This window comes from Pseudorca crassidens, chromosome 20, assembly GCF_039906515.1.
Source record: "Pseudorca crassidens isolate mPseCra1 chromosome 20, mPseCra1.hap1, whole genome shotgun sequence".
NCBI lineage: Eukaryota > Metazoa > Chordata > Mammalia > Artiodactyla > Delphinidae > Pseudorca > Pseudorca crassidens.
In genome coordinates, this window is record NC_090315.1 from 41,127,910 (window position 1) to 41,141,014 (window position 13,105).

The 13,105-nt window shown below is 37.6% G+C and overlaps 1 pseudogene; it reads right to left on the minus strand.

The window, feature by feature from the left end:
• Positions 1–2,736: 2,736 nt before the first annotated feature.
• Positions 2,737–3,433, minus strand: LOC137214376 (small ribosomal subunit protein uS5 pseudogene; annotated as a pseudogene).
• Between the last annotated feature and the right edge of the window lie 9,672 nt (positions 3,434–13,105).

The following is a 13,105-nucleotide window of genomic DNA, read 5'->3' on the forward strand; positions in this document are numbered from 1 at the left end:
GAAAACACAAAGTGTTCCTTATTTAGCATCATAGGGATTCCTTTTGTGTGTTTGAATCATTATTGTACTGAAAAAATGCCCACTCCACCACTTAGAGTAAGAAAATGCTGTTGCTGCCTTTCCCATTTATGCCACAACCATCTCCCCCACCCCCAAGTTATCAGTGCAATTGTAAGTGTATACTGATTTGTTAAATTCAGTTCTTGCAGTAGCTATTTCAAATATCACTGATTTTGCTTTAAAAACATTTCCCCACGAAGAGCAAACTCTCAGACTCACTGAGTTATTCATGGTTTAGAAATAAATTCTTTATGATAACATCTAAAATGTGTTGCCAAAAAAACCCTGGGGTACAAGATTAATGTGTGCAGGAGGAGTTAGAGTGAATTAGGAACATTTACCAAAATCACTTACTGTGAACCTGTACAGTTCCAAAGTCTTGCCAAGCGTCTATAAATATTATGTCCTTACTACTGAGAAAGAGCTATTGCTGGTGCTGCATTGGAGAATGAAAGAGGGCCAAGTTGGATGTCTAGTTATTCTTCCCTAGCACAGTAAGGACTTCAGATTAGGTGAAATGGCTTATAGAAAAGAAGTTGACCGGAAGCACTTACACAAAGAATCCTGGGGAGGAGATATTTAATTATGTCATCTATGAGAAGTATAAGCATTAGGTGGTAATGATAGAAAACTTGGGAAGATCAAATAAAAGTCTTAGGCATCTGGCTAAACACACTTTGGTATATCCATGCAAGGGAATACTAATCAGCAATAAAAAGGAACAAACTACAGATAAATTCAACAGGTTGGATGGACTTCAGGAGCATCATACTGAGTGAAAAATTACAGTCTTAAAAGGTTACATGTTTCATGATTCCATTTATGTAATATTCTCAAAATAACAAAATTATAGAAATGGGGAGCAGGTCAGTAATTATCAAGGATTAGGTAAGAAGGGGAGAGTGTGACTATAAAGGGGGAGCACAGGGAAGTTTCTTAGTGCTGACAAGACAGTTCTGTATTTCTATTCTGCAAATCATTCAGGTGATAAAATCTCATAGAACTATATACACAGACATACAAAAAAAATTAGGACATACAAAAACAAATGAAATCCAAGAAAGGTCAGTTAATTGTATTGCTCCAATATCAATTTCCTTCTTTGGATAATATGCAATAATTATATAAGGCGTTATCATTAGGAGAAGCTGAGTGATGGGCACAGGGAACCTTTATTTATTGTCTTTGCAATTTCTTATGAGTCTATAGTTATTTCCAAATAAAAAGTTAAAGAATAATTCTTAGGAGGTATTTCTCAAAGCCTGTATGGATTGATTCATTCATTAATACAAAAAACATTTTTTTCTTTTTTTTTCTTTGCTGACCACCTATTTTTATGTGAACGTTCTGAATGTACAGAGAGAGGGCATGATAAAATCATAATCTAATTACAAGATACTAGTGGGACCAATGGATACACAAATGAAAATTTAAATTATACAGTATAATACAAGCTTGTACTGTGTAATGTACAAAAAAGATTTTTTGAGCACAGAGGAAGTTGTGAACATTCTCTACCTGAGGGATTAAGGAAAGTTTCATAGAAGTGTGATATTTTTGTTTGACATTTAAGACAATAGTTTGTCAGGTGGATGGGGGTTGTAGCATTCCTTTAAACTGGATCTGTGCATTTTATCTCAATGAAGAGACGCTCCACAGTTTACTTAGAAAAGTGATCATATAGCCTTTCAGAGACTCAGCCATTTGCTGTCAAGCTGCCATACCTGGAGAAATTGCCCCTAATTCCAGAGCAGTTGGAACTATGGAAGTGAAAGTTGTTTCACTGTAACACGTTTTCTTCTTCCATAACAACCTTTTGACATAATTTTCCTGTTTTAACATCAGTATTAGTACAGTTCTCCAGAGAAACAGAATAAATAGGATATATATAGAGAGAGTTAGAGAGCCAATGGTGTAAATCCAGTCTGAGTCTGAAGGCTTGAGAACCAGGAATGATGATGGTGTAAGTCCCAGTCGAAGTTTAGGAGAAAACCAATGTCCCATCTCAAACGCTCAGTCAGAAAGCAAACTCAACCTTCCTCCATCTTTTAGTTCTATTCAGGCCTTCAATGGATTGTATGATGCCCACCAACATTAGGGAAGGCCATCTGCTTTACTCAGTCCCCCAACTGAAATGCTAATCTCTTCTTGAAACATTCTTAAAAACACACCCAGAAAAAAACGTTTAACTAGATGTCTGCGCATTCTGTGGCCCAGTCAAGTTGACATATCAAATTAGCCATAATACCATCTGATCAGATAGGGTATATTTACCTCCTTCTCCTCAAAGAGAGAAGCAGTTAGTGAATATTGAATAGTATCAGGTCTATGTGGACTTCGTCAACTTACTACTTCACCACAGGTTCTTCTTAAGAAGATCACAGATAACAAGGACATATAAGGGAAAGGATGATAAAAATGTCTTCCTTGACCTCTATGTATACCTGAAAATTGGGGAGATTGTATATGGACAGAACAATGTCACACTCAGAGACTGGAGGAAAGGACAATCATAACTTTCTCCCCTTTCTTTTTTCCCACCCATGATAAGGAACACCTGGAGAGAGAGGGTCCTATTCAAAATAGAACTAAAAAGAAATTGAAAGGGCATTAAAAGAGCTGGAGTGTGATTTTTTTTTTAACCAGCTTCATTCACTTTATTTTTCTCATATAAAATTATGTGGTGGCTACAGCTGGCACCCGCGTCCTCTGCATGGAAACTCTGGTGGGGGTCTTTACAAGATGGTCAGTGAATTCATGATACAGAGACTTGGTGAACACTGTCTCTTTCCAGAGATCAGGAGTGAGATAACTGTAGGTCTTGGAAATGGCATCAAAAGTGGCCTTGGCGAAATTGCCCAGGGTGGTGGTGCAGCCCCTGGCAGAGATGTAGCAGTTGTCAATTCCAGCCATTATCAGTAGCTTCTTGGGCACAGGGGCTAAGACAATGCCCGTGCCCCTGGGGGCAGGGATGAGGCACACCAGCACAGAGCCACAGCGGCCATTCACCTTGCAAGGGATGGTATGGGGCTTGCCAATCTTGTTCCCCCAGTAGCCTTGCTGCACTGGGATGATGGAGAGCTTGGCTTGGATGATGGCCCCACGGATGGCAGTGGCTTACCTCCTTAGAGCACTTGACACCCAAACCACATTGTCCGTTGTAATCCCCAGTGGCAACAAATGCCTTGAACTTGGTCCGATGGCCAGCACAGGTCTGCTTTTGCACAGGCATAATCTTCAAAACCTCATCCTTGAGGGATGCCCCCAAGAAAAAGTCAGTGATCTCAGATTCCTTGATGGGTAGAGAGAAGAGATAGATCTGCTCCAGGGACTTGATCTTCATGTCCTTGACCAGGCGGCCCAGCTTGGTGACAGGGAGCCTCTCCTCGTCCTCGGCCTTGCCTCTGTGAGCTCCATGGCCTTGGCCCCGGCCCAGGACCCCTAGGCTGAAGCCTCTGAGGAAGCCACCTCGGCCTCCCATTCCAGGGCCCCCAGGGCCTCTGGGCCCTCCCGCAGCACCAGCGTCATCCGCCGTTTGGTGTTTTTATGGATAAGAAATTGAATGTGATTCTTGAAAGACTCGGTGCTGCCTGGAGATTTGACTGTAGGTAGGCCAATTCTTACCCCACTCTCCCACACACATACATAAAACAGACATAACATGAGCAACGTATAAGAGCACTTAAGAAAATTATAGGACAAGAGAAAAGGAGGAAATTAGAAGTGAGTGGGGAGAAACTGAGATATTTTGCATGCGTATTTTGTGCCAGGCTCTGTGTTTGGCTCTATCTCAAATCCTACCTGCACTAGTGTATCAAATGAAACAGGACCCATTTCAAACACACCCTGCTGGTTTCCAACTGTGTTAGCATCTTAGATGAAGAAACATATCTTCTTTCAGTGTTGCCCATCTCACCATGTTTTCACACAGCAGAGTAACCTTTCTCAAAAGCAACCTGAAGATAACACTGCACCCCCTACTTGAAACCACTCAATAACCTTCAAAGCCCTTGATAAAGTTTAAGATATTAGGCTAAGTTTACAAGGCTCTTTGTGATTTGGTACTGCTTATTCTCAGATTTTATCGCTTTTTTCTCCTATCTCTCAGAGTTTATTTTCTCTTTGTTCTCAGATTTTATCTCCTTCTTCTTATCATTCCAAGTAAACATAGACACTCCACATTCATGAAAGTATATCTTCTCTCAGATCTTCTCATGTACCATGTGCCATTCACACATGAAGATCCATCAGTCTGTAAAAGCTTCCCCAAATAGTCCACTGCCTACTCCTATGCCCACCGGCTCTGAATGCACAGTTTATATTCATCCTTCAGGTCTCACATCCAAATACAAGTCCAAAGCCCTTCTTAGTGCTCTCTAGTTCCTCGTACGTATTTGTCTTAAACTTATCTCTGAGTTTCTGCACATGTAGAGAAATTGTTTTTGCCTATTTTATTCTTAGCACCTGGCATAGTAACTGACCTATGATAGCCTCCCCCAAATTGTATTTCAAATCAAAGATTATCAGTGGCTCAAGAAGATACATTTATTCTGAAGTCATACCAAAACATAAAGTGCCCTAAGTATTGAATTATTCTGACTGACAACACTGGGGAAGTGACTGTCAGTGTGCACATACACACACATATATGATAATAAGCGATTTCAGTGATTAAGCGCTTGGGAGTCACCAACAACTTCCTGAGGTCGCATGTCCACAAGTAGAAGTGTTTTTGCACTTGTAAGTTGGAAATGCACCCATTCATTCATTCAATCATTCATTAATTTATCCACATCTACTTTGTGATCATATTAAGCTTGCCCCAAGGACCAAAAATTAAAGATATATTTCATGATTTCAAAGTGCTCAAAGCTCAGTGGAAAAAGAAAAGTATTATGAAGTCAAAAAGATGCAAAATAGTAGGAGATGAATCATCAGTCTTCTACCCTCAAGAAGCTATGTCCTCAGTGGTGATGTACAGCATGTAACTTTTATCTGTGTCCAGAAATAAAAAGCTGATATCAGCATTGCAGAAGATGTGTTCTCCTCAGTTATAGTAGATATATTTGAAAATGCTTTTGTTTTACTTTTGTGTCCCTGGAACTATGGGTTCTCCGTTTTCTGCAGTCATTCAAGATCTCACCCCCGGTTATTCCGTGAGGAAAGGGATGGGATAATGAATGTGTCAGAACATACAAGTCCAGTTCTGGAAGTGCTGATAGCTGACTCTGTGACCTTAGGCAAGTTGCTTCTCTTCTCTTGGTCTTGGCTATTTTCTTTATATAACTCTAGACATAGATCAGGATGATTAAATGTGAGGTTGTAAATAAATATAAGCTTTATTGCCTAAAGAAAGTGTTCAACAAAATTGGAAGACTTTTTTTCCACTTGGAATAAAATTTAAAACATCTATGGACCTTTGTTGATATTTGTATTTGTAATTTTTAAAAAAATCTTGGGACAAAATCCTCTTTCTTTGCTCTTTTCTGATATGAATTTTTTGGCATCAGTGCCTTCAGAATCCTTTGTCCCTTGTCCACAGAATTGCATGCATTTCCCAGTAATTCTCCATTTCTACTCCATGGCCACTTGTTGTCCAGATATTTCTCTCTGATGTTCCTATAATGGGAAATATAACACAATAATCAACACATTTGTCCTCAGTACAGAGAACTTTTGAATGCTGCTTTATTTCAAGCATAAACTTTAAAAAGTTTGGGAGACTCTGGAACACAGTGGAAAAAATCTAGAGTGGGCTAAGAGAAGACAAGCAAGCAATATATTATGTGAACACATCTAATTCAAAATTCTCAGGCTCTTTTTTCCAGAAAGAACATTGGCATGATTTTTTAAAAAAGAAAGAAAAAGAGCTATGTCTGGCTTTATTATTCACAGACTCTGTAAAGTTGGTTGTTTCTTTGGGCCTTAGTTTCCACAACAACAACAAAAAATGAATATTGGAATAAAAGAAAGCCTGTTTTTGTAAGCTTGAATTTTTATGCCAAAATTACTTGCATATATATGAAATATAAATCTAAAAATATATATACTTATGCATGCTTATATGTATATTATTATGTATAAAACAAAACAGACAAGTTTGACTAAACCAGGGTTCTGGTGCCAAAGCCAAAATCACTGGGCATCTTTTTCCAATGTTGAGCCCATCCAAAAATACCTATATGAGTATGTGTGCACACATGCACTCTTTTGCACACACATACACACACACACATATACACGAAATCAGGTTGTAGAGTCAAATTTTATATAAATATTTGAATTGATTATGATAAAAAGACTTACAAAGGTGTAAAAGCAATCACTTAAAATTATAGTTTCCATAAATGTCATTAATCTTACTAGATGTTGACAAACTGCTTTAAAATGCATTGATTCATATGTCTACTACGAAGTGTAACTGTGAATCTTAGCCAGTGATTAGAATTATAGCGTTTTTATTAATTTATTCCAGTCTTACAGACATATATCCATATGTCACTATTTTCATTGACTTAACTACTAGAAAGGTAGATAAACTCTTCATATACCTGTTGAACTCTTCTGTTTTTTTCTTTTGTGAATTGTCTTCAATACTCTTGTTACATTTTTCTATTTAGTGTATAGTATAGATATAGTGAATCTTAGGTACTGCAAATACTTCTTTCCAAATCTGTTGTTTTGTCTGTTTCCTTTTTTATGGTATGTAAATCAGTAAGATTTATAATTTCTATCTTGTCAAATAGGGCTTAATTTCTAGTTTTTCAGATGTAATGGTTATACATGAAGTTCTTAAAAGGGCCTACAGTGCTCTATGTGACCTGATTCAATTCTCTCTCTCAATCCCCCTCCCCCACCCCACTCAGTTTCTTGTAGCCACATACCTACCTTGCTTTTCCTTAAAGACCCAAGGCACACTCCCACATTAGAACCTTTATATCAACTCTTGCCTTTGCTCAGGGTTCTCTGGTCCAAGGAATCTGCCTGAATAATTAGTTCACCTTCCTCAAGTCTTCGCTCAAGTGCCACATTTTCAGTCCTATCTTTTGGCATTAATTAGTATTGTAATCTGACCTACTCTCTACCCACCCACTCTGGCTTCAGCATTCACAACTTCTCTTTCACTGCTTTATGCTCTTTATTCCTTTTTTTCTATAGCATTTGTTATTTCCTGACAAAATCAATCATATAATTGTTTATTTTGCTTGTTATTGTCTGCTACTTATTAAACATGGAGCTCTGTGTTTTGTTCATTTATGTGCCTCAAACACCGAGCATAAACAAGGTGCAGTAAATATGTAGGAATGAAGGATGCATTGTCTTTCTAGTTTTACATGTGAGATTTTTTTACATCATTTTGTTATTATCATTATTTTTACATTTAGGTTTGGTCTCTATCCTAAATGGGCTTTATTTTTTCTGCATAGTATAGCAGAGTGGTCCACTTTTATTAACTTCTAGATGGATAGTGGTTGTTCCAGCTTTATTTTATAAATAGCACACTTCTCTTTCCTCTAAATTAAAATAACATCTCTATTATACCTTAAATTATGGTACATATTTAAAGCCAAGTCTGGATCTTCTTTTCTTTTTCCATGACCTTTTTTTTCCCCATCCAGTGTTATACTGATTTGATTAAGGTAGCTTGAGAGTATGATCTCTCCATTTAGAACTGTACCCCCTTTGCATGGGCAATTTCCCCCTACCTTGCTTAATTTTCCACTTCTAACATACTTTTCAAGTTATAGCCTACCATACAATTTTACTTATTGTGTTAATGGATTATATTTCATTTATCCTCTCTAGAATATGTGTTTAATGAGGTCAAGGGTTTTGTTTCTTTTGTTAACTTATTTATCCCTATGTGTCAAGAAGGACAAATATATGGGCATTCATGCCCAATAATACCTTTAGAAATGAAAAAGTCGATTTTGATTTCTAGAAGTGCATTGTTACAACAGAAAAAGACTATTGTTAAATGTATTTCTTCATCACCTTACCAAATATTGCATTAATTCTGGTATAATATTTTAAGATTCTCTAGGTAAGCAGTCACCTCACCATCAAAACAAGAGATTATTTTAATCTCTTCCAAGTGTTTTATCTTTTTAAAAAAATTTTCCTTCTTATTTGTTGGAACCTCAATATATTGTTGAATAATACTGGGTATAGTGAATATTCCTGCACAGTGTCTGCGTCAGTGTGTGTCACCTGGTTAACACTCCATAAATCTCTGTTGAATGAAATTTGCTGAAGGAAACCATTTATTATATAATGCTAAATTAAAAGTAAAGCATAAAATGCCGTGTGGAAGAAACCAGTCAAGAAAGAGTACAACCTGTGTAATTCAAATTTTATGAAGTTCAAGAACAGGCAAAATTAATATATTGGTGATAGACATCAGAAGAGTGGTTTCTCTGGAGAGGGTGTTGACTGGGATGAGCAGGAGTTCTGGGATGTTGTGCTGCAAATGTGCCTAGAATAGTTCCTGACATACAGTAGGATGTTCATTATATATTTATTGAATGAGTGAATATACTTGAAGTGCACTAAAATTCTCACAATGAGCTTAAGTATCACTTGGAAGCAGATTTCGAGTGTCTTCTACCTCTGATGGAATTGTGTTTGCATCTGCCAAGATAGGGTGTGAATGAGCAATGGGGCATTCTCTGAAAGAAAAGTCCTCTTTCTTAGCTCAAATGGCAAGTCGTATAGCACAGCAGAAAAAAATGGATGATATTTAATGTCTGGAAGATTCACTTGGAATCCTGATTTCACCACATTCTCTTTTTGTGAAGTTTGCCTGGCTGCCCATATATTCAGAGACCAATTTTCTTCGTCTGCAAAACAGAAATGTTTCTGAAATTGAGTGAGATGATAGTACTCAGCCTCTACTAAGCATTCACTACATGCCACCCTCTATGCTAAGAACATTGCATATGTTACCACATTTCTTGTGTGTGAAATATGTGAATTACTTAGCATAGAACTCAATAAATATGCATTTCTCCTCTATGGTGATTGAATTTTTAAGACCCCTCCAATTAGCTTTCTATATGTTTATATTACCTAATTTCTTTTCTTTACATTTTGTAAATTATTCTAGACGGTACTTTGCTGCCCTTTCCCTAAAGACTTTAAATTCCATTGCCTTCTTGAGTTGCATAAATTCATTGGATTACCAAATTTTAGTGTGGTGATGGCATGTAATCTTTTCCAAAATAAATATGGTATTATCGCTGGTCAAGGGTCATCTGAAAGCTTTAGGATACTTTGGGTGAAGTAGAATTGTTTTCTTCTGATACACCAAATTCCATTTTTTGACAACCCTCTGCCTTTCAGTCATAGATTTTTGTTTCGTTCTCTGAAACAGCATAGTTCTCTGACAAGCTTGAGATAGGTGAATATCAAAATCCCCATGAATATATCACACATAAAACAAGTAAGGTGACAATAGCACTATTTTATAAATGTAAACTTTGGAAGGAGTGGCATATTCGATTTAAGATTTCTTGAATCAGCAAAGGGAGTGGAATTTGGAATAGATTCGCATGGAGAATAAGAACAGTTGAGTAAAGAAGGGTAGATGGATTTCTGGGCTTCCAGGGACTTATGCCAACCTAGGAGCTGCCTTGGTTAAGAGTGTGGAGAAGCAATGTTTGCAGAAGAGATTCCATAAAAGAGGAAGAGAAATATTGATGGAGGCTTCTTCCTGAAATGTGGGTTTAAGAAAGGTCACTGGTTGAATGGGCGGGTGCAAGGACTTAACTTGAATCACATTAACAGTGTCAGAACAAGAAGGAGTTGATGCCCCTTTAGTTTCACCTAAATTTATCCATAGCGATATTTGTGGAGTGTCCACTCTATGCCAAGCTCTATGCTAGGTCTTTCCAGGAGTTATTGCATTTACTATTCAGAGCAGCCTCTGAGTTAGGGATTACAAACCCAGATGAAGAAATTGAGGCTAAGGGAGGTGAAGTGGAAGAAATGAGAAAAAACATGTATAAAAACTTTTTCCTCATCTGGAACACAAATGAGAATGAGGCATGCGTTTTTAAAAAGTACTACGATTTCTCTCTCCACCACCCCACCCCACCAGCTTTTTTTAATGTCCCCGAAAGGCTGGGATTAGGAATCCTCCCACAGCTCATCTCTCTTGAGAGCTTTCCTAACACTGCTGCGATTAAACTAACTGATTAGACCCAATGGCATAAGGCACAGCTTCTGTCCTTTGAGAAAGAACAAATAAGAATGAAGTGTTAGATTGCAAAGTAATTATGTATTCTGTTCAAGTGTCAACCATCTGTTGCAGTTGTTTAAAAAGCAGACATAAGTCAACTGTTGAGGTGAGATGTTTACCATTGCAAACACACAGTAAGTTTACGACACTAATAGAGATTCGTTGTTCTACCATGTGCCTGGAAGCTGCAGTGGGATTCTGCTGATGTCTTGGGAAGCCCACCTTCCGGTGAGGGTACAGGTCATAGCTCCAGGTAGCTGATGATTAAGTACTAGTCTTAAGTATTTCAGAACTGGAAAGCCTTCTTAAAGGATCAACATTCTGTTTACAGATGGAAAAACTGAGATAAGTGAGGGCAGGGAACTGCTTATTTTATACTTAAAATTTCAGTGTTTACAGTTTTCTGTGGAAATTTTACGTTTGCACATAGGGTTCTCCCTCAGGTGTATTAAGTCCCTAAAGGAAGGGACACAATTGTCCCTATGTTAGCTGCATAGACTAGTACCCAAACATCACAGTGTCTAGGATATGTTGTAAAAAATAGTTGTAAGATGGGTAGAGGTTTTTCTAACAAGGCCAAAAAGCACAGAGAATTTGCACACCCCCTTAGCTCCAGAGTCTTGCCTTTCTTTGCCTTATCAATTTCTTCATTGAGTAAGCTGAACGTTCTGCCAAACTGTGGCTTCTGATAATTCTCTTCAATGAAAACAACTGGAATTAGACTGCAAGTTAGTCTCAGTTTACATTACAGGAGTCAATTTAAACACAACTATAAAGAATACTGCCCAAACAAGGAAAACCACTTTTCTTTTGACATAGCTCACTCTGTTTCTGAGTGAATGAATAAATCCTTTTGATAGAAGTGAGTTTTGACCTTTTGTATTATAGGGTAAATCTAGTCTCCAGGACAGTCAGTGGAGAACGTTATAGACATCATGGACAGGGCTGTCCCCAGCCCAGTTTCATTGGCATCTGCAATTAGGCTGTGGAAGTGCAAGTCATTCTTTGACATTGCTGACTTGGGATCATCCACCAGGGATGGGGACTTTACAATCAGCCTATCACATTGCACAGAGTTAGTTCTCTTTCATTGATTTTAAGTGTGCCATTTTGTAATTCTGTAATTTGTTTCTAGCTTTGCCATCACTAGTAACACATCCCTGGACAACTTCCTTCTCTCTCTGTTGATCTTCCAATGTTGATAAGAGATTTAATCTTCTCTTTGTGATTCAGAATTGCAAAATCCCTTCACTTATTCCTCACCAGACTTATTATCCAGACCATGGGACCTATTCCTGTGGAAACATTCCAGTCGTCAGTGACTCTATTAAAACGAAATGTTCAGATTCAGCCAATGGAATTTGTGAGGAATATTTAATTGTGCTAATAGCACTCCTTATCTAAGTTCCTAACTAATTGAATGCATATTCAGGGAACCAGGTAATGACAAGTAATGATTTCAGATTAATTACTGTACCAGGCAACTGTAAACAATTTTAACTCAGGATTTCAGTTGGATACTGACTTTTGCAGCCTTTTCCATGACTTTTGAAAGATCAGTGTGAAATAGAGAGTGAAATGGGCCCACATTTCAATCTAAGGTCTGGCTGATGAAGCCCAGTAAAAGTTTTATTCCCATCGGCCTCTGAAATTAGATTGATGATATATTTTTTTTCCTACCAAGAGCAGAAGCCACCCGAGTTCATGGAGGGGCAACTCTAAGGTATTTTGGTAATACTGCCCCTTTTGGGGGACTGGGGTGCAAGATTCCTCAGAGGGACTTAGAAAACTAAAATAGGTACCTTCTTACAGCCAAGAGGGGGGAAAAAATGAAAACAAATTATTGCAAGAAAAGTCATTGATTTTCTTCACATTATGCTTAATTTTAACATCAGAGCTGCTGTGTAAAAAAAAAAAAAAAAAAAAGTCACAAATACCTTAACCTCCCGACTATTTTTATTCTGTGTTCTTACTGTTCCTATGATGTGAGCACCACATCCACCCCAGGATATTTCCTCATACAAATACTCCTCAAATGACCACCTCACCCTCTGACCCAGGAGGATGCTGCCATAACTCAGTATTCCTTTAATACTTAGAAGAATAAAACTGTCAACATGTCTTACTTGTTATGCATTTATTTGTTCATTGCCTCACTTCCCCTCAAAGATTTAAGTGTACTACAACAAAAAGGCATACAATAATAAAAACAAAACAAAATGGGGGTGAGAAAGTAGGACTGGGGGAAATATTATTAAGAGTAGAAATTCAAAACCATGGTGAAAAATGAAACCAAGTGCTCTGGTCATAAGGGTTTATATGATAGCCACTTTCTCACATCCTTTACCTCCTCTTAGGCACTGTTTTGTTTTGTTTTGGAAGCCAATTGTTTTTTGTCATAGAAAAGAATAATACCATTATTTTCTCTTGGACATTTTCATCCAGATGTTTATTGTAGTTTATTTTCAGTGTTTTAGTTTTATTTTGGGCTCGCTTTACTAAAGTTAAGGTGTAGTGCTACAGCTGATGTTAAGAAGAATAGTTTGTACTGTAGGAAAAATACATGAAATGACAAATACAAGATACAGAAAATTAATGGGGATGGTAGAATGCATGTAGCTCAAATTTTTCCAGTTCTGTCAGCAGGAGTTTTTGTTGTTAGAAATACATTGCACCGCAAAAGAGAGGACTCGAAATATCATTATCACATAGTCCAGACCCCTCCAAATGGATCCCACTCAGTCCAGATAAGTATGACACTCTAATTGCCCTATCTAGGGCGATGTGTCTCTCACATACAGGATT